This window comes from Aulostomus chinensis, chromosome 11 (genome assembly GCF_037954235.1).
Source record: "Aulostomus chinensis isolate RoL2024-O1b breed Wild chromosome 11, RoL_Achi_v1.0, whole genome shotgun sequence".
Taxonomy (NCBI): Eukaryota; Metazoa; Chordata; class Actinopteri; order Syngnathiformes; family Aulostomidae; genus Aulostomus; species Aulostomus chinensis.
The window spans coordinates 26,769,877-26,793,559 of NC_141330.1; the positions used below are offsets into that span (position 1 = coordinate 26,769,877).

Below are 23,683 nucleotides of genomic sequence, written 5' to 3' on the forward strand. Positions count from 1 at the left end.
AGTTAAGTGTCAAGAGTTTTCCTCAGCACAATGGGAGGATGAGAAGTCGTGTTTGCACCAAAACGGAGGTGCAGATAAGACCGAGCTGAAGAACCATCTGTGGTTTGTCATGCAGGCAAGGTGTCGATGTGCAGTTTGTGCGTGGGGGTAAAATGCCATGAACATGCCTACGTGCATGTGACTAATCTCTGTGGCATTTCTTCAGCTCAGCATGTCAGAGTGGAGGAGTTGTCATGACTTCATGTGTGATGCGAGTCTTCGCTCACATCACGCTGCTCACAGTGAAGTCACCCATGAATGCGGCGCCGTCGATGTTATCGTTATCGCCGTCCCGCAGTCGCATCAGACTTCATTAATGTTCCGATGGACTGAAAGAGGAAAAAACTCTTTAACGACGGGGACATTGGCCCGCTTGCCTCAGACACGCGTCATGCAGACAGCAGCGAGAAGACGTGTTGCAGTACTTTTACTGGATGAAAACAGACCTTCTACCTTCACTGCTTAAGAGAAACTGATGTGATGACTGTGAGAGGCTGGAGTTATTTTTCACAGCAGCTTTTTATTTAATGGATGCACCAGAGAAATGGTGGCGAAACAATCTGCTTTGTAAAGACAAACTGTTATTTTACTGCTGTGTGTGTGTGTGTGTGTGTGTGTGTGTGTGTGTGTGTGTGTGTGCTACACACTAACTTGTATCTACGTGAGTTCTCAAATAGCTGAAAATAAATCACATAGGTAAACTTGTATTTATGGTACGCGATAAGGAAAGTAATCAGGTTCACGCTGTTTATGTTAGCGTTTCATTATTATTTTACATTTGTATTCACATTTAGAACTTTTCTATAAATTCGCATGTAAACATTTAAAGACTTGCGCTTCCATAAACCGATATTACAGGAACCATAATAACAGAAAACAGCTTTATGAAGCGATACAGCACTGCTCATTCTGGGAGGCACACACACACACACACACACACACACACACACATGCTCAGTTCACAGGGCTCAGTCCGTGGTCTTTATTCCATTCGGGGCTTCCTGGAGGCAGACGGAGGTGTGAAGGTGTTTCCTCTGCTTCTCTCACACACTCTCGAACATGAGGATAAAAATAGCGTCCCACTAATTGAAGACCTCGACCGGCAGCGATGCAGCTCAGCTCTGACTGCTACTACACAAGGCTTCATCAGCCCCATTTCAAAACAGTTTACTGACTTTTTTTGCCACTGATGAGACAGAATTGCATCTGTTTTATCTATAAATTATATATAATTAGTTGACCGGCACTGAATCCATTAATCAGAGGGGAGACTGATGCTGAACATGCCACCATTAATAAAAGGGGAACGACTGCTCTGGCTCCAGCACCACAGCAACAAAATAAAGTCTCTGTTGCTCGTTGTCGTGTACCTGCTCCTGGATGTATGTATTTTTATCCCGAGGTGCTGAAAGGCTCCGCCTTTGCCTGCTAGAGCGACTGTTTCCAGGAGTTGTGTTGGAAGGCAGAGGCCTAAAACCTTCAAGGATTCCACTGAGATTCAAATCTAATTTCACAGCAGCACCAGGCCAGGACAGCAGGACAGGCAGAGACTGGAGAGACAAACTAAATCTTTAAGTACAGTCAAAGATTTTTGTGTCCAGACAGAGTAATTAGAAACATTGAGGGGAGTTCTCCTGTGAATTCTCTGTTTTCTTTGGCTTTTAAGTCCTTTTGTAAGTCATTAGAGGCCAAAATAAATCAATGTTCTTTTATCCAATTCAGTTGAAAACTTGAACAAAAGAAATAAAATTGTGTTTTGAGTTAAGATGGTGGTGAAGTGCGCACACTGGAGCTAAAAAGACTCATAAAACCACTGAGACAAGCTCAGGACGGCCCTATAAATATACGGCAGCCAGTGAAAATGGATCTCTGCATGTAAAGTGATCACTATCACACCACATCACACACATCACAACGACCAACCGTAAATTTGCCGCCCGAGTCGAAGCTCAGTTGTGGGGGTAAATGACGACACGGAGGAGGGGACAAGAATATGAAGTCAAATGTTTTGAGACGACAGCATAAAGGTTAGAAAAACAGTCCTGGAATTACAGGCTTTCAAGGACATGTCTCAGGTGATTAGCCTTGAGATGTCGCCATGTGTTATGAGAGCAGCGATTCTGCTCCTTTGTCAGGATTCATTTACTTGGAGCTGAAGAATGAGCTCCCTGAAAATGTAACTGCCGCAGAGCAGGCGTCACTAACAACAGGGGAACAAGTGCAGCTCCCTGGAGAACTCCTCCTGCACCAGCACCCCATGAAACAGCATCCCGCTCTGGAACGTGTCTGACAGCCACAAGGTCTGGTGGTTATGTAGCTGATGCCAGGTTACATGTGTTAGACAGCGGGAACAGTCAGAACCAGGACTTGAACATCTGTGCTGGATCTTCCCAGAACCTGTTTCATCAGGATCGGTGTCTTGTTAGATGTCATCTTATCTCTACTGCCCTTCCTGTATTTCCCGCTGAGGTGAGCCATCGATCGAGGATAAGGTGGCTTTGACAATGATCACAAAAAAAGGAGAAAACTTTGCTGAGATAAACACTGACCTGAGCAGGGCCCCAGTCCTCGTGGGTGCCACGGACTGGTACTAACGTGGTGAACCTACCCCTGAGCCCTGGTTAGGGTCAGCGTGAACACGAGGTTCACTTAGTGAGGAAAAGAGGACTTGAGAATTCCAAACACCGGCTCAAGTTCATCTTGTTAGGGTTCATCATCATGTCACGTTAACACACGCGCACACACACACACACACACACGCACATGCACACACACGCGCACACACACACACACGCGCACACACACACACGCGCACACACACACACACACATATATATTCAAATTCTATATTTAGATTTTTTTCGGGGTTTGATGGTCCTGTTTTTTATAAATACTTCATAACGTTCTGCCAAACTGTCTTCTTCTCCAGAAGATTTGAAAAAAAATGAAGAAGGAAAATGAACTACATGAGGTCCTAGCAAGGAGAGCGGCACAAACCTGGCAACACCGCTGCCTCCATGTTTGTCCCTCATGACAGGTCAGTATGAGCATGTTTGAGGACCTGCTTGAGCAGCACCTCCCTCTGTCCCAGGATCCCCAGAATGACAAATGCAGCATGGACCCTGGTGCACTGATCCTGGTGCAAGGACCCTGGTGCACTGATCCTGGTGCACTGACTCTGGTGCACTGACTCTGGTGCACTGACCCTGATGCACTGACTCTGGTGCACTGACTCTGGTGCACTGACCCTGGTGCACTGACTCTGGTGCACTGACTCTGGTGCACTGACCCTGATGCACTGACTCTGGTGCACTGACCCTGATGCACTGACTCTGGTGCACTGACCCTGGTGCACTGACTCTGGTGCACTGACCCTGATGCACTGACTCTGGTGCACTGACTCTGGTGCACTGACCCTGGTGCACTGACTCTGGTGCACTGACCCTGATGCACTGACTCTGGTGCACTGACTCTGGTGCACTGACCCTGGTGCACTGACTCTGGTGCACTGACTCTGGTGCACTGACTCTGGTGCACTGACTCTGGTGCACTGACCCTGATGCACTGACTCTGGTGCACTGACTCTGGTGCACTGACCCTGATGCACTGACTCTGGTGCACTGACCCTGGTGCACTGACCCTGGTGCACTGACCCTGATGCACTGACCCTGATGCACTGACTCTGGTGCACTGATTCTGGTGCACTGACTCTGGTGCACTGACTCTGGTGCACTGACCCTGATGCACTGACTCTGGTGCACTGACTCTGGTGCACTGACCCTGGTGCACTGACTCTGGTGCACTGACCCTGGTGCACTGACCCTGGTGCACTGACCCTGGTGCACTGACCCTGATGCACTGACTCTGGTGCACTGATTCTGGTGCACTGACTCTGGTGCACTGACTCTGGTGCACTGACCCTGGTGCACTGACTCTGGTGCACTGACTCTGGTGCACTGACCCTGGTGCACTGACTCTGGTGCACTGACCCTGGTGCACTGACCCTGGTGCACTGACCCTGATGCACTGACTCTGGTGCACTGACTCTGGTGCACTGACCCTGGTGCACTGACCCTGGTGCAAGGACCCTGGTGCACTGACCCTGATGCACTGACTCTGGTGCACTGACTCTGGTGCACTGACCCTGGTGCACTGATCCTTGTGCAAGGACCCTGATGCACTGACCCTGGTGCATGGACCCTGGTGCATGGACCCTGGTGCACTGACCCTGGTGCACAGATCCTGGTGCAAGGACCTTGGTGCACTGATCCTGGTGCATGGACCCTGGTGCACTGACCCTGGTGCACTGACCCTGGTGCATGGACCCTGGTGCACGGACCCTGGTGCATTTGCCACAAACACAGCTTTCATTAATGGCGCCCTGTTGTCCATCTGTCCGGTGTTGTAAGATGTGAGGGCATTCAAAGTATGTGTGTTAGACTTGAACCATTTTTTTAATCCCAGACCATAATTCAGGGTTTTAGAGGATTTTCTAATATTGATTGAGGACACTCCAGGTGAGCTCCATCAGCGAAGTAGCGGTCCGACCATCCAGCTGCTTGTTCAGTTAAGTCAATACTTTGATGGACTATTAGTTCTGTTTCCATTGCCGGTGTGAAGCTGGAATTCCCCCACCCCCCACACGCACACACACACGCACACACACACCTTCACCTCTGCTCCCACGGTTTCCTCTCACACTCAGCTGTGGGACCCCCAACCCCTCGACAAACGTCAGGCCAGCTGGTTGGAGGGTGGTTGTGAGGGCTGACTGACGGCTGGAGTGAGATAATGACTGTGTTTACTTCACACACGTGCAAGTGTTCCAGGTGATTTGATTGTCTTGTTCAACCCTTCTGTCATCAACCACGATCTGATCGCTAATCTGCCAGGACTCCTGACTGTTTCAGTCACGTTTGCTTTCCTCTGACCAAAACACCTACAATATGAAATGAGTGAAAGCTCCCTCAGCCACACCCACTTGCAGCACGCCGGTGCAGCCAGGACTCATCTTTGAGCAGCTCGTGTGACTCGGCAGCCTCGTCAGGTGACGTGGTCCCACACTCAGCTTTGTTTAGCAGAGTTCTGAAACCTCCGTCTCCTGCTGCAGAGCATGCAAATCAAGTCCCAGACTGACCTGCAGAACTGCTCCAAGATATTGGAGAGCAGTAGCTGGCATCTTCGCCTTCTGCTGCCCTAACTGCCATGGTTATAGTGATGTCACACATGAGAAGTCACATAATAACAACCAAATGTTCAAGGTTACCATGATCGTCACAGCATTTTTTTTTAATGTGCTGGAACAAGTTCAAGACACACAGACACAAGCGCTGAGCTCAGCAGCAGGATTCACACCTCCACCGCCCACTGCCGCCATCAAGAGTCAACGGGAACGGTCCCAAACTCAAACTGTGGCTGCTTCACTTTGGTTTGAAACCCTCCACCATCAGAGGTTCCTGTGTTCCAGGTGACAGACAAGCAAAGCAACCACAACAGCACCAGCGAAGGAAACACCTTCCCGACTCACTGCCAGACTAATATCTGTCACAAATATCTGACCTTCAGCAACTCACATGGCAAACGTTTGTTTCCAGTGTTTATGTTATCGTCTCCAGGACAACGGCATGGCACGAGTCTCAGGCCCTGGCCTCACTGCTCCCTTCCGCCAAGCTTTCAGTCATGGAGGGAGGATTTCAGTAGGGGGAGGGGCGGCCGAAATCAAAACCTGCACAGGCTGCGACAGTCTGCAGTATTTTGCCATGATTTCAGAGAGAGGTATAAACCCTCCGTTACCATGATGATGAAAAATTAACTGCTAATTTGAGGCATTTCTCACTGGAAATGGTGACAACAGTTGCATGGTCCAAGTGTCCTTCATGTTTCCTCTGTCTTCTGCAAAACTAGCCAGACTATCACTGAACCCCGAGTCCAGTGAACACGTAGGAGATTGCTGCTAATCAGCCAATCAGAAGTGAGCGTGAAAGCCATTGAGGTGTTTCCTGAAGCTCTGTGACTGTGACACGCTTGTCAGCCGGCATCCCGTCTCCCTAACGGGACGAGCCTCATTAAGCACCCTTCCCAAGATACTCGTTTAGCCCCTAATTAGGGGCCTCACAGGATCTGGTGAACCTCCGAATAACTCCAGGAAGGAGCATTCTCCCATTGAGGAGCCATTAGGAACTTTCAGGACATGAAATATTGACTCTGTGTGTGTGTGAGTGTGTGTGTGTGTGTGTGTGTGTGTGTGTGTGTGTGTGTGTGTGTGTGTGTGTGTGTGTGTGTGTGTGAGAGTGACGGACTGCTGTTTATTTACTCAGAAGCTTGGTGGGTGTCACACACAAAGTCAGAGGCAGCAGAACAGCGCTGTCTGTCACCCAGCGCCGCGGCGACAGTCCTTCTCTATCCTGCCTTTAATTCATCTCTCCGTCGCCTGCTCACTGTCTCCTGCTCACCCACCTATTCATGTCCCCTCCCTCAATGACTCCCTCTGTATCCCTCCTCACTGTCTCCTCTCCCACCCTCTGATGTCACAAATTCAGATATGAGGCTTCCTGATAGCACACTGCCGCGGACACTGCAGCCTTGTTCCGAGGGGAGTGATCAGAGGACGAGGATGAGAAGATGAAGGGAAGGCGGGTGAGTCGGCGATGGAGGCAGGAGGATGCGAGATGCAGAAACAAAGGGGGACATCTAGGTTAAAAAAACATGCATGAATGCCTCTGAAAGGGCTGTGTTGTTGCTGGCGTGTCTCATCCCTGTGACTCGGAGCCAGCCGTGCCTGTCAGCCCACTGCTGCTCAGGCTATTTCTGTTATAGGCCCCTTTTTCCTGATGGCTGTTATCCGTACCTGGGGCTGGGGGGCGGGGGAGGGTGCTGGCGCTGTCCCCAAATTATGTGTTCTGTGCTCAGCAGACAAGCCCTTAACACCTGACTCTCCCTGGCATTTTGTCGAAATTTCTTGGAGCTACTAAACATCATAAAGAAAACCAAATTAAAATGACGTCCGTGCCACAGGGGTCAAAGGTAGCCTGCAGATTTAGTTACAGGCTGGGAAGACGCGTCGCCTGGAGGAAGTCTCTTACAGCGAGGGAGTTTATGGCCATGAATGGGAAATGCATTCATGAAGGATAGAAAATGGTGGGATCCACCAGCAGAAGCAGCAGAAGGAACTCACAGAGGGCAGCGACATGGAGGGCAGTGGGATCTCACTTGACCTTTAGTCTGAAGTGCTGGGCTGTTTGCAGCGCTGCAGCTCAGGGTGTCATTCATCTTCGGTTTGGTGCATCATTTATGCCAACTAGCAGGCATTTGTTTCCTTGCCTCAAAGCATTAAAACAGCAGTGATGATCCAGCTTTTACCCAGAGCTTAATAAACCTTCTGTAAATTTGAAAAACTGTCCTCACCTGTTGAGATGTCTCGTTTTTGCGAAAATTGACGGAGCGATCGTACGTTCACAGCTCCAGCAGAGAAAGGCCTCGTTTTGCTGCAACACTCATCGGTTCAGAGGCAAACGGACTGGGAATCTAACCTGCGGTGGAATGAGCGATGAGCTCACGTGATTTGACGACGTGAGAACTTGATCGTTTTTGTGATTCTTTCAAAAAGACAGGAACAGTAGGAGAGGACGTTTCTGCCCAGGCTGACAAAATCAAACGTCAGATTAAAAGTTTTCCCAAAAACAGCAAAACCCCCTCTAGATTGTGTATCCTATCGCAGGCCAGGAGCTGAGGTGGGCTCCTGCACCAGAGGGGACGGTGAATGACGAGCAGCCATCAGTGAGCGTTGCGCCACCGCAACGAGCCGACCAGGCTCAGGGAGCTCCAGTATCAGCAGGCGGGCTTCACCCCCACGGTCTCGTCCTCTGTCCCCACTTGTGATGTGAACATTCCTGCAGTATTGCAGATGGACTCACATCCATCGGGATTCCTTTCAGTGACACTGTCTGACATTTGCAGCTTTCAAGTTTGTGTAAGGCAACAAATAAGGGTCATGTGTCATCAGAGGGACACCTGAGGAAATGATGAAAAACGTCACTGCTGTTATCACACACAGGAGAAACAAGGTCAGGTCATGGGGAGGTGTGTCTGGGCAGGTTCTGGATGGGGACGCCACACAAGAACCAATGCTCCCCTCGATGGAGCTCTCCAGGAGCCTCCTCACTGAACGTGAAACTCGAATTACAGCCGAGAAACACACAACACATCCTGGATTTGCAGAGACCAGCGAGAGTTTGATATCTGATGTGTGTTGAGGAGTTGTTGATTCTCCGGGCGCCTTGAACGAGCTTTTATTTAACATTTGCAGATGAGCAAAGTGCCATTAAATTAGCTTGAATTTAAATATTGAGTTATCAGTGATCCCCGAGGCTCTGGAGGCGACAGTGACTCCCCGGAGACCCGCGCCTCCCTCCCTCCTCCCCCCCGGCTGACGGCGACCGTCCAGCAGCACGCACCGGCTGGTGAGCGCGATAAGAAAACCACCGAGCGCTACTGACATATGAATAAAAGTAAACCTGAGTCACGTGATCGAAGGCAGCACAACAAGCAGAATAATTCTACATTTTATGTATCCGACTCTCCTCTGTCGCCACAGTCCAGCCAGCACAAGCGTTGTGTATGTGCGTGTGTGTATGTGTGTGTGTATGTGCGAGAGAGCGAGAGAGAGAGAGAGAGAGAGAGCGCGCGAGAGAGAGAAAGAATCATTTTCAGAGGAGAGTTTACCTTGAATAAGTTACGGGTGCATCCTGCTCCCAGAAGAATTCCGGGATAAAGCCTGCTAACTCCTAGAATAAGTCCACACAGCGCATGATCATGAAGGTGTAAAGTTGTTTACGTGAAGCTGAGGGGAACCCGGAGAGGAGTCCTGCGCGCCCCGGAGCTCCGACGGTGCCTCCGGTGCGTAAAGCAGCTCCAGCAGCAGCTCCAGCAACTCCGCCGGTGTTTTCTTACATTGTTCCCAAGTGGCACGTCCTGCGTTCCTCGTTCGGGTCTGGGGGGTCTGCGGGGTCTGGTGGGGGAGAAATCCACTCCTCAACAATGTTGCTGTTTCGGTTATTCCACAGTTTCTAGGGCGAGTCTCCCCTCAGCTGCGCGCCCGGCTCGGAATCCTCGCGTCTCCAGGTGAATGTGAAGCTCCACCGGAGCAGCAAATCAGAGGCTCGCGGCTCCAGAGCGCCTGTGTGTCCGCGCGCAGCAACAGCCCGATTCCTTATTTGGAAGCCCGGGGCTCGCGCTCCTGTCAAGACAGTTTAACTGCACTAAAGCGACTTCCAGTAGAATGTTTCAAAATAAAAAAAAGGATCATAGCGCCCCTCTGGGAAATGCTTTTAATTTGAAGGCGGATCGCCCCAATTTCCTGCCGGAGCCTCTCCTCGCTACGTTCAAAGCCGAGGGGTCCTCAGCAGAAATCCTCCCATCAGCCCCCTCTTCTGGAGCCACACAGCGTCAGTGGGATGTTGTCAGGTCGGTGGCACCTCCTTCATCTGCCTCAGCCCAGACGTGGAGGATCAAACCTCCCTCTTGCCCCCGGTCCCCCCCGGGTGTTCGGATCCCGGGTGTGGTGCTCCGTCCTGCTCTACAGGGAGGCCCTGACGACCGCAGGCGGGTGACTCCGGGGGGAGCTGGTGCTGACTTCATTAGGGTGGAAAACATGGAGGCGAAATCAACTTCCCCAGATGACCACGAATATTCAGACACATGTTAAGTGCATGTCCGACACATGTTAGACACACTTGAAGCATATATAAGATATTAGTCACATATCAGACACATGTTAAAAACATATCAGGTATAGACATATTTAAGATAGATATTTGACACATGTAAAATACATGTCAGACATATATCAATCACATGTAAAACACGTCAGACATAAAACACATATTAGATACATGTATGACATAAAAATACTGATAACACACATATCAATCACATGTTAGAGAAATATCAACACATTAAATACATATCAGATACATGTTAGACACATATCCAGATGTTAAACACATACCACACACATTAAACACATATACGACACATACGTGACACATATGTATCAGATACATATAAAGTACATGTTAGACAAATACCATTCACATGTTAAACACATATCAGACACGTTAAACACATATCAGATACATGTTAGACACATACAAGATACATATTTGAGACATTAGTCACATGTTAGAATCATAGACAAACATCAGACACATGTTGGACATGTATAAGTTACATATTACACACATATCATGCATTCTTTAGACACATTAGACACGTGTATTTATGGTATCTGGGATAACAGGGACTCCAGGTTCTAGTATTATGATAGTGGTCCCATACTGGAGCCTGATGGGCACGAAACATGACATGGCACACGCGTGATGGGAGAGTATCCATGTGGATATTGTCATACATGCATCGGATCTCAGAATATTCAGGTACAACTATCTCTGGAGTCCCGCGGGCTCAGGGACGCTTCGACGTGGTCACCAGCAGAGGTGAGGATCAAACCCGCGATCCTTGTATCACATGAATCACATGTATCACGTGTGTCACGTGTATCACGTGTATCATAAACTTTTACAACTCACCACAAATAACACCAGCAGACGAGTGGTTTTGTTCCTATACGGCTTGTTAACTGGTGGCGAGGAGGTCTGATGTCATCCACTCTGCTCTGATTTGATCAAATCTAATAATCTCAAACGTAGACGTTCTCTGACTGACAAAAACATGCTTTCGTGTCTCACATGCACTCCTAGATCACTACACGATACTACTGACCCTACTTCTGATACTACTTGCAGTACAAATAACTCTTGACACATTTAAAAAATTGGCATCAAGAATATTCAGAGTATTTCAGCTTTAACTCGCTGCTTTCTTTCCTCCAACTAACATGGCAGATTGCTCTTAATACCACAGTTCCCATGAGCCTCGGCCTGAGTGGTGGCGCCGTTGTAGCACAGCTGTTGTTAGTAGCGGAGAACAACACGTCGGACCAAATCTTTGCAAATGGAACAAGAACTTGGAGGCTGTGTTCATTTGCACCACTCGGCATTGGAGAAGCGAGTGGCGATGCCTGTCATCGTGTGTCAAGGTGACTTAAAGAAAATGTTTTATTCCATTAAGGTTGTGGTCACCTTCCACCTCACCATGTCATGTAAAGGCTGATCCAGCAGAGGCCGCCACATGGGTCATGGAGAATCAGGCCATTAGAGACCAGATCCAACCAGATTGCTGCAGATGTGCTTGCATTGGCTGAACCGTAAAGGGATTCACTCTACTTCCTCCCCAGGACCATGAAGGGTAGGATGTTGAAAAGCTGGAGCTGATGTCCATGACATGTAGAACCAGAACAAGGACCAGGACCAGGGAGAACTTGATGACAAAGTGTACCAGGATCAGAACCATGGAGAGAGAGAGGACCAGGGAGAGCTCCATCACATGATGATGCAGGACCAGGACCAGGGAGAGCTCCAGGATATGCTGAACCAGGATCTTTACTAGGGAGAGCTCCATCACATGATGATGCAGGACCAGGACCAGGGAGAGCTCCAGGATATGCTGAACCAGGATCATTACTAGGGAGAGCTCCATCACATGATGATGCAGGACCAGGACCAGGGAGAGCTCCAGGATATGCTGAACCAGGATCAGTACTAGGGAGAGCTCCATCACATGATAATGCAGGACCAGGACCAGGGAGAGCTCCAGGATATGCTGAACCAGGACCAGGACCAGGGAGAGCTCCAGGATATGCTGAACCAGGATCAGTACTAGGGAGAGCTCCAGAGGACAATGACGCAGACATCAGTCGTCTCAGAAGGTGTTGTGGGGGATGAGGGAGTGTGGGGTGGGCGTGGGGTGTGGGGGTGTGGGGACATGGGGTGTGTTGGGGTGTGGGGTGGTGGGGCTGTGGGGTAGGGGGGCAGCCTGAACTCTTAGACGAGTGTCTGACACACTTCAGTATTGGCAGCAACTCCAGGGAATCTGGGGTCACTGATTGTGACTCTGCATCTGAAGCTCAGCCTCCAGGCCTCGGTGTCCAACTGTTGGTACCGTGACGCTTCGTGTCCTCTGTTCTCTGACTGTTGTTCAAACAGTGGCTCAGGGCACTGAGGGAAGACGGAGCTGCCGGCCAGCAGCTTTGTGGGGGACACAAATGATTTGAATTCAAAGTGCTGCCAACTGGTGGCACACGTAGAATGTACACACACACACACACACGGGGGGGGGGGGTTAAAGGGGGGGCTGTAGTTAATATTCAGCTCCAGCTTGAGCTCATGAGTCCGAGCGTTTCATATCAGCAGCGAAGTAAACACTAGTCCCCCCCATCTATCTGCCTCCTACTGTCGTGCCTTCGCTTCTCCATTCAGGCGGTCTGTTTCCACACCTAAACACAGTTGGATGGATGGATGGATGGATGGATGGATGGATGGATGGATGGACGGACGGACGGACGGACGGATGGATGGATGAATGGATGGATGGATGGATGGATGGATGGATGGACGGATGGATGATGGACGGACAGCTGGGAAACTTCTGATGGGAAATCAAGGGATCGAGAGGCAGGAGCACAAACAAATAAACCTCCCTCCTTCACTGTCATTGTCTCCCTTTCAATCACACACACACACACACACACACACACACACACACACAAATCCATCTCAAAACCACTTAGCAAACAGAGTTGTCAGGGTTCGTATGAGCAGGCTGTTTCGCTTCTAAATATTTGATGTTTGAATGGGACGACTGAAGCCTCGATGCCTCCAAACTCTGTCTTTAAACCTGTGCTGTCTGGTTGTGTCTGTGTTTATATTTGGGAGTTTCTTTTTCCACCTGAAAATATAAATTGAAAAAAAAGATGCAGACTGAAATGGCAACTCCCCCTCAGTTTGCTGCACCCATGAGGCAATCAAAGTCTTGAGCAGCACGTACAGGAGGCTGAGGGTGCATTTTCCGACCTTTTGTGTGGGAATTATGTTCAGCTGGAGTCCGAGAGCTCAAGGGGAGAACAAGGATGTGTGTGAGGGAGAGCAGCTGTGGTAGCAGCTGAACTAATAAAAGAGCATTAAAAGACGTTTGCTAAAGCCTCACACTGACAAGCAGGAATTAATGATGGCTACATTTGCGAAGATTCATGAACCAGCATTGTTATCCAAGATCATTCTTAGCTGCGCCAAACCTGCAGTGTGAATATTTCTGGCCTTCGTCTGGCGGCGGAGACGGCAGCGCTGTACTTTTCATCATGGTGGGTTTAATTGCCAGCATGCTTCATGTTGTGATTTTATGACCTCATTGTGGTGACGCGTTAATGTATTTTTCTCCGTGATTAGATGTGGTCCAGCATTTAATAGTGTTCACACTGAGGTCTTCCTTTTTATTTTGTCTTTTCAAATTCATATGAGCAAAAGTCATTTAGGAACTGGTCCAAACCAGACCCCAGGGTCCCAAAGCCAGGAGATTTACTGCCCCTAGTTTGCAGGTTCTTTAAATGAAGTTGTTTAGGAAAACACATCCACTCACTGAGGGGCAAAGACGGTCCTGCAGGTGATGGGAGAGCCAGGGAGGGTGTCCACCCTCACAGCCTCCCCCAGCAGCCAACAGGGCTTCCACTCGTCGCCCACCACAAGGCCTTGTGCTGTGATTATGAAACAAACCAACACATCAGGAGAAAGAACAAAGCCTCAAAAATTCATTAAAACAAGACACCAAAAATCATGTAATTTCATCCATTTTTATTTTTTACACTTGAATGTGGGTTGCTTTCATTTTATGACCAAAAAAAACAAAGAAGAGAAAAAAGTGTTTGGAGAAAAAAAAAGTCACTTTCAAGCATCAAATTGATTTTATATTTGTTGTTTTTTCTCGCTCACATATTTATGTTTTTATGTGGGGATGCAGGAAGAGTGAAGTCAAGTCAGGTTTATCTGAACGACACCAAACCCCAACCAAGGTTCTGTCCTGACTCTGTCCAAGTAGAGCAGGTCCAGCACCTCCCTCCTTCAATGAACCTCCACCCAACAATTCTCCATCAGCAGCACATCCTGCAACAGCAGCCACCAGAACCTTCCTTTACCAGCAGGAAGGTGGAGCAGATCCAGGATCAGTGGGGACGGAGAGAGAGCAGGAGAGCAGGACAGAGACAAAGACAGAGAATGGAGGAAGACAGAGAGACAGAAGGAAAGAGAGGGACAGAGATAAAGAGAGAGACAAAGGAGGGGAGCCTGATAGCTGAAGGCTCTGGCTCCATTCTATTGTTAGAACTCCAGGAACCAGCAGGAACCCTGCATCCTGGGAGTGAAGGGTTCTAGCTGGATCATAGGGGACTAGGAGCTCTGTCAGGATGAAGGAGCCTGACTGTTGAGGACTTTGTGAGAAGAGAAGGGCAGCACAGTGGAGCAGTGGTCCTCAGTGTGGCCCCCCAGCAAGAAGGTTGTGGGTGGAGCCCCGGCTGCAGCACGGGGTCTTTCTGGGTGAGTCTGCATGTTCTCCCTGTTCCTGCTGGGTTCTCTCTGGTACTCCAGCTTCCTCCACAGTCCAAAGACATCAAGAGGGACCAGGTTAATCCAGACTCTAAATTGACCGTAGGCGTGGCTGGGAGAGCCAATGGTTGTCTGTCTCTATGTGTTGGCCCTGCCATGGACTGGTGACCTGTCCAGGGGGGAGGCTGCTGGGATAGGCTCCACCCCCACCACCCTCAACAGGAGAAGAGGGAGAAGATGGAGGCACAGGGAGAACATGCAGACTCCACCCAGAAAGACCCCGTGCTCCAGCCGGGGCTCCACCCACAACCTTCTTGCTGGGGGGCCACAGTGAGGACCACTGCTCCACTGCACCGCCTGAACTGGAATGCATTTTCCTTTCTTTGTTTTCCTGCTTTATGGGGCAGAAGCGTTTCCTATCAATCACAACTCTTAAAATCAGTTTCCGACCAGGTTTTTTGTGTATTTGCAAGCCTCCTCACTGGGACCTGCAGCAGCACACGGAGCCTCTGTTTGCTGTCCTGTAATGTGGACAAGCAGGTTGGCTTCAGGCCTCCAGAGACGGCTCAGCCCTGTCATCTGCATAGCACACCATTATCCCACATGACTAATTCAGCGTGTGGCCAAAAGACTCTAAATGTGTCATGAAATATTTAATAAGGCCACCGAGTGTCCACCCCCCCCCCCCCCCCCACGCTGGCCGCTTGTGTGCTGCAGAGGCGCAGAAAGCTCGGGGACTCTAGTTTACCTGGAAACCTTGTAGCTCTGGGGCTTTGGGGCTCTGGGGCTCTGCTCTTGTCATCTCAGAGATGCGCCGCTAGTCGAATGTGACGTGAGTCCTCTGGGAGTTCATAAATGCATGTGAACTTTATACAGAGATACACCAGAGTGAACTGTCATTCTCTGTCTGCACATCTAGATTCTCTCGCTTTAAACTCTCCCCCTTTATTTCGTTTTTCTTTATCACTGTTTGTTGTGGCCTCCAGCTGCCACTACCCACAGTAACCTTGGGTCATCAGGCTTTGCTCCTCGGAGGGTTTCCAGGTGGATAAACAGCTGAGCCGTCCTCGTCTCAGGTCCTGCACGTTTGTCTTCAACGACACGAGATGCTGAGACAGCTTGGTTCATTTGAAGAGTGTGAGCGCTGAGCTTGGGGTCTGCCCCTGCTGCAGGTGGGTTGTGGCTCAGATGTTAACCATGGCGAGTGGGGGGGCGGGGACTGGGATCATCCGAGGCAGACAAACCATCATTGCTCCCATCGGACCTCCAGCTATGTTGCTGCCCAGGGAGGAGGACCAGGGAGAAAGGAAAGATGTGAATAAAGTATACAGCAAGTACTGTGTGTGTGTGTGTGTGTGTGTGTGCGTGTGTGTGTGTGTGTGTGTATGTGCACGTGCGCACCGACACTTCCTTTCATAAGTGACTGTAAAGGTTAATATTTCCATCAACGTGATAACACCAGCCAAGATGGAAGAAGAAGATATTCACCACCTTGTTACTTGAAGTTTGCTGAGGTGAAACTTTGCTCTGATACTGCACTGTGGATGTTTCATGCAGTATTTGTACTAAAGTACAAGCCAGTAGTGTAAAAGACCCAGTGGCCCTGACAGATGCTGAAGTTTCATTCATCCAGTTTCAGAAGTTGGATGCGCTGGCCTTTGGGCCGGAGATACGTTTAGCAGTGAGACGTTTGGCAAACGTGCACTGTTCTAAGATATTTATTTCTAAAAATAAGAGAGACCTGAACATCTTTTTATTGAGCCAAAAAACACAAAGCAGAACAAAATAAAATGCAGCATGTAAAGGCCTCAAGTCACAGAGAGTCGACTGAGTAGCGTCGTAGCTGAGACACTCATACGCCATTTTTCAATGTAACAGTTAGTTATTCTTAGCTTCCTCTAGAGGTCCTAGCTAGCTCTAGCTTTTGAGTAGACATGCGCGTGAACAGCTGAGAGCAGCCCTCCAAGCTAGCAGGGAACGTTTGCACAATGTCAGCCCCACAATTAATAACCCCATCTTTTTGGTAAATTTGGTGTCTGTGCTGCTGTAGCTGCAGACGAAGGTCCAGTCGCACTGACGCTTGACTCGAAATCCACACAACAGACCTGAAAGTAGAGACAAGACTTTCGTGCCTCTCCTGCTGTCAATCACTCCAGCGTCTGTCTGAGTATGAGGGAGCATTTAGACTTCCTTGTTTCCTCTTTATTATAATACATGGTATCACACACACACACTCACACACACACACACAATCACAGCTGCCTACATTATCTTAGATTCCGATGATTAATCACGTGTGCTCAGTTCTTCAGCTTGTAGCTTCCTCGCTCAGGCTTGAGACTGTCAGTTTTCTCTGAGTATCCAGAGCTCTTGGACGCTTCGGCCCCTGGACTCAGCAGGTTTGTATTTGCGCCAGGCGTCTGTAGGGGACAGCCCTGTATTCCTCCGGGCCAAAATCATGCTCACTCACCATCAGTCAAATGTCCTGTCTTCTGGCCGGGGTGGCCAATCGTAGGCGATTAAACATGATTACAAACATCATGCTGTGACTTTGATAGCATTGCGGTTTAACATGATAAAACCGACTCCCCTAAATAACAGTAATAGTTTGTCATTGACGTGATCACATGACACCAGAGGGATTGATGGGGGCCACTGGCAGCTTATTGCCTCCCCCCAGAGCCGGGCTGGGCCGCTGGCTTGTTTATGTCCTTGAAAGCTTTGCCTCTTCGGATGATTATTACCTTTTTTCATCAATGTCTCCTTCCTGTCTGAATATTTCAGCACCACTTTTGAATAGATGATCATTTTTCCAAGGTCTTTTGAAGGTTGTTTTGGATGGAAGCAATTCATCCTCATATCAAGTTGCCAGCTCTCTGCAACCAAATCTCCTAAAACATGCTTTTGTGTCTTCAATTACACAATACTGCCAATGCACACAAAGGACAAGGACTGCGTCTGAGCTTGAACTTTGATTCACCCCTTGGTTTGGGAGCAGTGATGACTCTCCATCACTGATAGCAGCTGCATGGCGGGTCACAATGAGACTTTCCCCATTTCCTCTCAAGATAAGAGTATAAATTGCAGGCTGTCATCACCAAACATTAGGATCATTACTGCTATTATCATGATGACTCATATGTAAGAGTATGGCAGCAGCACAGCTTGAAGCTGATGATGACGATGACGATGGTGCTGGTGGTTGGTTCCACGTTTCACCGAGGTACTTCCACAGCTTCCAGATGGGTTGTAGCCTTCAGCGAACGCTGTCAGACCTGCGCTGCTGTGTGTTCACTGCTCATGAATGAAGGATATCAAGCTCCCACACACCAGTGGGACACACCGCCACACCCATGAAACGTCAACATCTTAGCATGCTAACATTAGCATTTCACTTGCATACGTGACATGACCACAAGCAGCTGTTTGCATTTTTTTTTCCTTGACCCCTGAGCAACTTTTAACCAATGAAATGCAAACCAGCTGCAGGAAGGCTCTGCCTGTGGCCTCCACAACGGACCGAAGCTTCTGAACACCTTCAGAAAAGCTTTAGCTTAAAAAAAAATGTACTTTTGAAGACAGATAATGAAACAATTTTAGCCCAGAGCTCAAACATGGACTGTGTCATAAATCTTATATCTGGTGTGTGTAAGAACTCAGAGGTCGGAATTTACTGCAGTGCCAAGGCTCTTACTGCCCCCCACCCCCCCATCATATACTGAGTGTGTCAGTCAGGTGACTCCCGGCTATTTGGTATTTTCCCTCCCAAGAAATAAGCAGAGCAGATTGAAACATGGATGACCTCCTAGTGGGGGAGGTCACATCCCTGGAAACCAAACATGTGCTTCATCTGTTCATGTCTGGATATCCGGAGGTAACACTCACTCAGAGATAACATGCTGGAAAAATGGCCCACATAAGAGTGGCGCAGACACACAAACACACTGATAAATATTAACACACCCCAACAGTATGTGTGCTGTCTCGCCCTGTAAGATTCCTCTACCTTACAGGCAGAGAGTGTAGAAAACATCTGACTCCAGCTGTCAGGTCAGTGAGCACACACTCTGACAGTTCCCTAAATACATGTGTCTGCTATCAGTCCATCACACCCTCCAGCTACACCGGCGTGACAAGCTCACACCTCGAAACCACCGCACGGAACAGTTGGACACTTGCGGAAAGCTGCATATCACTTACAGTCCGAAAACATCTGATGTTTCAATGTCAAAATGCAAAGAAATGTGTGACGTGTGCGCAAGCACACACACACACACACACACACACACACACACACACACACATTGTCACTATGTACTAGCATTATTTACACGCAACAACTTTGAGAAGTGGACTGATTGAATGGTGAGGTCATGAATTATTAGTGACTTTAATCTCTGACTTTGATCTCAGGGTTGTGACTTTGATCTGTCAGCAGCTGCACAGCATCATGTGGAGCAGCTGAAGATGGCGAATGAAGCAGCAGTGGACAGGAGCACGCCACGAAACAGCCCGGAGAAAGTAAACTTCAAATCAATGGGGCTGAGAAGGTCAGGACTCTGAAATCCAAACAAAACCAAACAAAGCAGGCTGGAAAGCATGGAGAGAGAAGGTAGAACAAACCAAGACACAGGCAGACGCCAGACCAAGCAGCAAGATGGGAATGAACACTGCAGATGACACCCATGAAAGAAAGGAATCAGAAACAATTAAAAACAAAAAAATCAGCAGTCCAAACAGGAGCCTGACAGCAGCTTGTCTGCCCCAAACACAACCCAATTTTCAAGTGCTGGTTAAATGCTTTTTATTTAATTGGGCAACATTTGCCAGCTGCAACCCTAATTTGACATAATTATGCCATTGTATTGTATAATAATATGATGTGGAATCCTTGCACTTCCACAAACATCCAAAAAGCCTCCAAGCAGACATTCAGATATGTAAGCAGTCTGCACATCCATCAGCGACTAAGAGGCTCCCCGTCCAGATGGGCAGGATTTCGAGGCGTCGTGGTGGTTGTGGGGCGTGGGGAGCTCGTCGGGCTGGTTGCTGAGGATGATGTGGTGTGATGACCGTTGGTCTGTGACCTCCAGCGCTCACTGGATGGGGTTGCGACCGAGTGGGACGCGGCTAAGATGAGAATCAGCATCTCATCACCAGGGTTCTCAGCAGGAAGATGAGGGTTGTGGTGAATGAGTCCTTACCTCAAGTGAAGCAGTTCAAGTGTCTCACGGTTCTGTTCTCAAGTTAAGGGGACTGCGGAGCGGGAGATGGGCCGGAGAATCGGCAGCACTGCGTTCATTCTACTGCTCCGTTCTTATGAAAAAAGAGCAGGGCCAGATGCAAAGCTCTCCATCTACTGGTAAGTCTTCACTCCTGCTCTCACCTACGGGCAGGGGTCACGAGTCCTCCCTAGGGAGGAGCTCCAGCTGGGAGGAGGCTGAGGGAGCCTCCAGTCAGGGCTGGTTGAGGTGGCCAGGCAAAGGGAAGTTTGGGTCCCAGCTGGAGCTGCTGCCTTTGTTAAAAATGGATGGATGGATGGATGGGTGGATGGATGGGTGGATGGATGGTCACACTGCAAGCTGTCATGTGACTTCCTGTCATTTATCAGTTTTCATTGTTGCATTGTTTGCAGGATGAAGAGCAACATGGGTGAAGAATTGAAAATCATGCCAAGCACCGTGTAGTCAATACTAGTCAATAGCCAATAGGAGCAGTTGTGTGGAGTATTGGCTTGTGTGTGGAGGTATCAATCAGCGGTGTACAGATGTGGACGTGCGCAGCTCCAGCCGTCATAATTCCTCTCCTCTCACAGCCTCTTAAGGCTCTCTTTTTGCCTTTTTCCTCTGATCCACCGTGTCCTGAAGTCTTTTTCTTCCTCCCGCCGCTCCTCCACTCTGCCTTCATTTCTATGCACTCCCACTGCTCCGTGGGATTAACTTATTCTACATCTACCTGTATTCTGTGATTATCGCTGAAAGCCTGAGTGCTGGAAACTAGCTGGATTATCTCCCAGCGGAGTGTTTGATGTTCTCCTCTAAATGAGGCGGGCAGCAGGAAAAAAAAAACCTCTCTTTTATGTGGATGTAATGTTGCATCCATTTTAAAAGCAGCTATTACAGCGCCATCACATCTATTCAGGCATGTCCACTCCTCTATCAACGCAGGGTCACGCTGGGGTCAAGTGCTGTTTATGCTCTGTACCACTGCATGTCGTTTAGAAAGCTTAAGGCAGGAGGGCATTCTGGCTAGCAAGCATCAAGACAAAACACACACACACACAATACACGAAGCCTAGTGTCTCTAAATGGCAATATCCAACTTTTTTGCACTACCTCATTATGGAGGAGATGCAGACATCCTAGTTGAACATCTGTAGCACAGTGTTCCGTCCTCATCTGTGTTTAGAACGTTCTCTGTTCATTTCTGTCGGTGCGAATCTTCTGGGATTTGTGGCACTAGACAGTGCATGAATATCCACAGCAGGGGAGTAGCATTTCTCCGGTTAGCAATTCCTGACCTCCCCCAGGTGACGCAGTGGGGATGCAGATGTTCAACAGAAAGAGTGGCGGTGGACCAAAGGTCGCTGAGAGGAAGAGGGATTGAAGACGAGGGAAAACCAGGCAGGACAAGGGTTCAATAAACCCACATTCAGCTGGTGTATTTTTTTCAACCAGATCAAACTGTCTGCACTCTGGCTAGCACAGCTATCAGCTCAGTGGGTGTGTGACTCTGCTGAACACACTGATGTCAATAAGTGTGAAACACATCAATTTCCCTTTAAGTTTGTCTGCTGAGGTTCCTTAAAGACCACCGACGCAGCTGGAGAGCCCACAGGAGACGATTCACCCCGCCTCACTGCATCTCACCACCAGTCTGCTTTGAATTCATTAGGTGGCAGCTTATTCTTCATTATTTAATAAGAAATGAAATAATGAAATATGTTCAAACTCACCACATAGAGAGTGTTCTTATTGATACCTATTACATTATAGAAACATTAACAATGTGGAATGTCAATCGGGACGGCTGGTACAGGATGATGAATCAATTATTTATTGGGCTAGCGCTAGCTACGAGCTAACGTCCACAACATCCAGTTTGTGTGGTGCCAGGTACATTAACAGAGAGTACACCACATTATTAAAGCATGAAACTATATATATATATATAATATTCATGTATTCATTAAGTGTAGAAGCTCTTACAGCATTAGTCTGGATATGTTTTATTTTCCACACACAATTCATGAACCTAAATCAATGTTTGAGTATACTTAATATTAAATTGTGGATGGAACCCAAACTTCAGTGGCGTGGAGGTACGTCCTCACCTTGACTACAGGTAGAGTGAACCTGTGGGCTGGAGTTCTTTGTTCTGCACTTCATTTCCCCTCCTGTTTTCCCACAAGAACGCCTGTCCTATCACAGCACAGCATTCTTTTTTCGCTTTCTCCAAGCAGGTTTTTTTTCTTTTAAATAATTACTTCTCTCCTGAGGTTCTCATGATCAGCGATCAGCGGTCATTTAAACCACACTGCCATTACAGAAGCGAGACGCCGAACGTGTCTGGACGTGGAACTGCTGGTGTACTGGTGGAAGCGGCCCTGGAAGGCAGAGGTCTCACTCTGGAGCTCTGATCTATTCTGTCATGTCTGACTTGACAGCCGATAAAAGTGTCTGCCAATTTATCACATTTGGCGCTGCTGAAAATCAAAACACATGTTACCGTACCAGAGGAAAAAAAGTCTCTCGCCTCCCAGTGAAGCCGGTGGTGGCAGGAAATCCATTTCTGTCGCATGCAATTACCAGCATGCTGATTCGGAGAAAAACACTCCTGCTTTATTTTTCATCAAGGCCATAGAGGAGCTGAGGTGGCGCTCAATAGTGGCCCCAGAGCAACACACACACACACACACACACAGATCTTGACCACTAACAACAGCGCTGAAATTTAGATTGCGTCATGTATTTTTTTAACAGGAGTGGAGACGAGGCAAATGAAGAGATGGAGGGAAAGAAGAGAAAGTAAAAAGGAATGAATGAGAACAAACAGAGAGAGAGAGAAGAAAATGAAATGAACACAGAAAAAATGAGGACAGAACAGAAAATACTGACGGAAAAGGACGGCTGCTCAGGTGAGCTGATTTACTCTTCATCACCTCATAAAAGTGCAATCATCCCAGCAAACATACAAATAAAAATAATAACAAGAATTATTATTATTATTATTATTATCATTATTTAAATGAGTAAAAGGGACCAAAAACTGTGAAATAACAAATGAAATGATGATAGACTATGATTTTGTACTCATGACCTCACACTCCCAGAGGTTTTCCAGTCCTCACCTCAGGCGTGGCGGCAGCGTGTGGCTCATGAGACGTCTCCTCCTGTGTGTTGGTGTACCTGTCAGTGGGCGTGGTCACCTGGAGTCACCTCAGGGCGACCTGCTCACCTGCTCATCCACCCCCACCATCCCGCTCCTCTGCGGTGGCGTTAATCACAGCTACGTCGTAACCTTGGAGTGTTTCCTTGTCCAAACTTGTCTGTCTTCCAGGCCGTCCCTCTGTGCCCCCCCCCCCCACCTGCTCTTTGTTTCAGCCCCAACCACCAAGCGTGGATTCACAGTCTGTCCATCTACATCAAAATCTGTTCAATAAATCATCTCAAACTAATTGTGTCCGTGTCCTCATTCGGCTTCAGGAGGCAAATTTCCGAGCTACGACACAACATGTGATGGAGGGCAGAATCGGCACCTCTGGATCTGCGGCGCCAAGGGACGTTCCAGGAGGGCCTGGACGCTGCACCTCAGACCACTGAGGTCTCATTAACTTCAGCTGAACTTTGGTGTTTGGAACGGTGACTGCAGGGCAGGAGGACGGGAGGAGTGTGGGTGAGGTGGCGCTGAGGAGAGGCGAAGCTGGTTTTTGTCTTGAGCTTCCCTCGCCGCCGTCTTTGATGTCGGAGCTGTTGTCTTGAAGCTGCCAGGAGGACTGCAGGTGCCACTCAGCCCTGGAAATAAACTGCAAGCTCACATGCAGATTCGTCAGGTTTAGGAAAATCATTTTTGTCGACGGTGCTTCTTTATAAAAGTTCTACTTAGAAGTTCTGTTAAAAATTGAGTGCTTGTTGTTAGGAGCAACGGTGGTGTGG

At 48.6% G+C, this 23,683-nt stretch overlaps 1 protein-coding gene and 1 long non-coding RNA gene across 11 annotated transcripts in view; one reads left to right on the forward strand and one right to left on the reverse strand.

The window, feature by feature from the left end:
• adgrb1a (adhesion G protein-coupled receptor B1a) overlaps window positions 1–9,250 on the reverse strand; it is a 123,314-nt gene extending 114,064 nt beyond the window's left edge. For 7 of the 10 annotated variants that reach the window (XM_086219234.1, XM_086219237.1, XM_086219231.1 and 4 more), the window contains exon 1: window positions 8,761–9,249. The gene's annotated coding sequence lies outside the window, so the exon portion shown is untranslated. Of the gene's footprint in view, window positions 1–8,760 lie in introns of all 10 variants that reach the window. The other 3 variants (XM_086219236.1, XM_086219232.1, XM_086219235.1) reach the window with 2 other exon arrangements.
• A 12,804-nt stretch (window positions 9,251–22,054) lies between these two features.
• Window positions 22,055–23,131, forward strand: LOC147253886 (uncharacterized). Its single transcript, XR_015118447.1, has 3 exons — window positions 22,055–22,147; window positions 22,511–22,665; window positions 22,861–23,131. It is a non-coding gene; the product is annotated as an uncharacterized LOC147253886 (long non-coding RNA).
• Window positions 23,132–23,683: the final 552 nt, after the last annotated feature.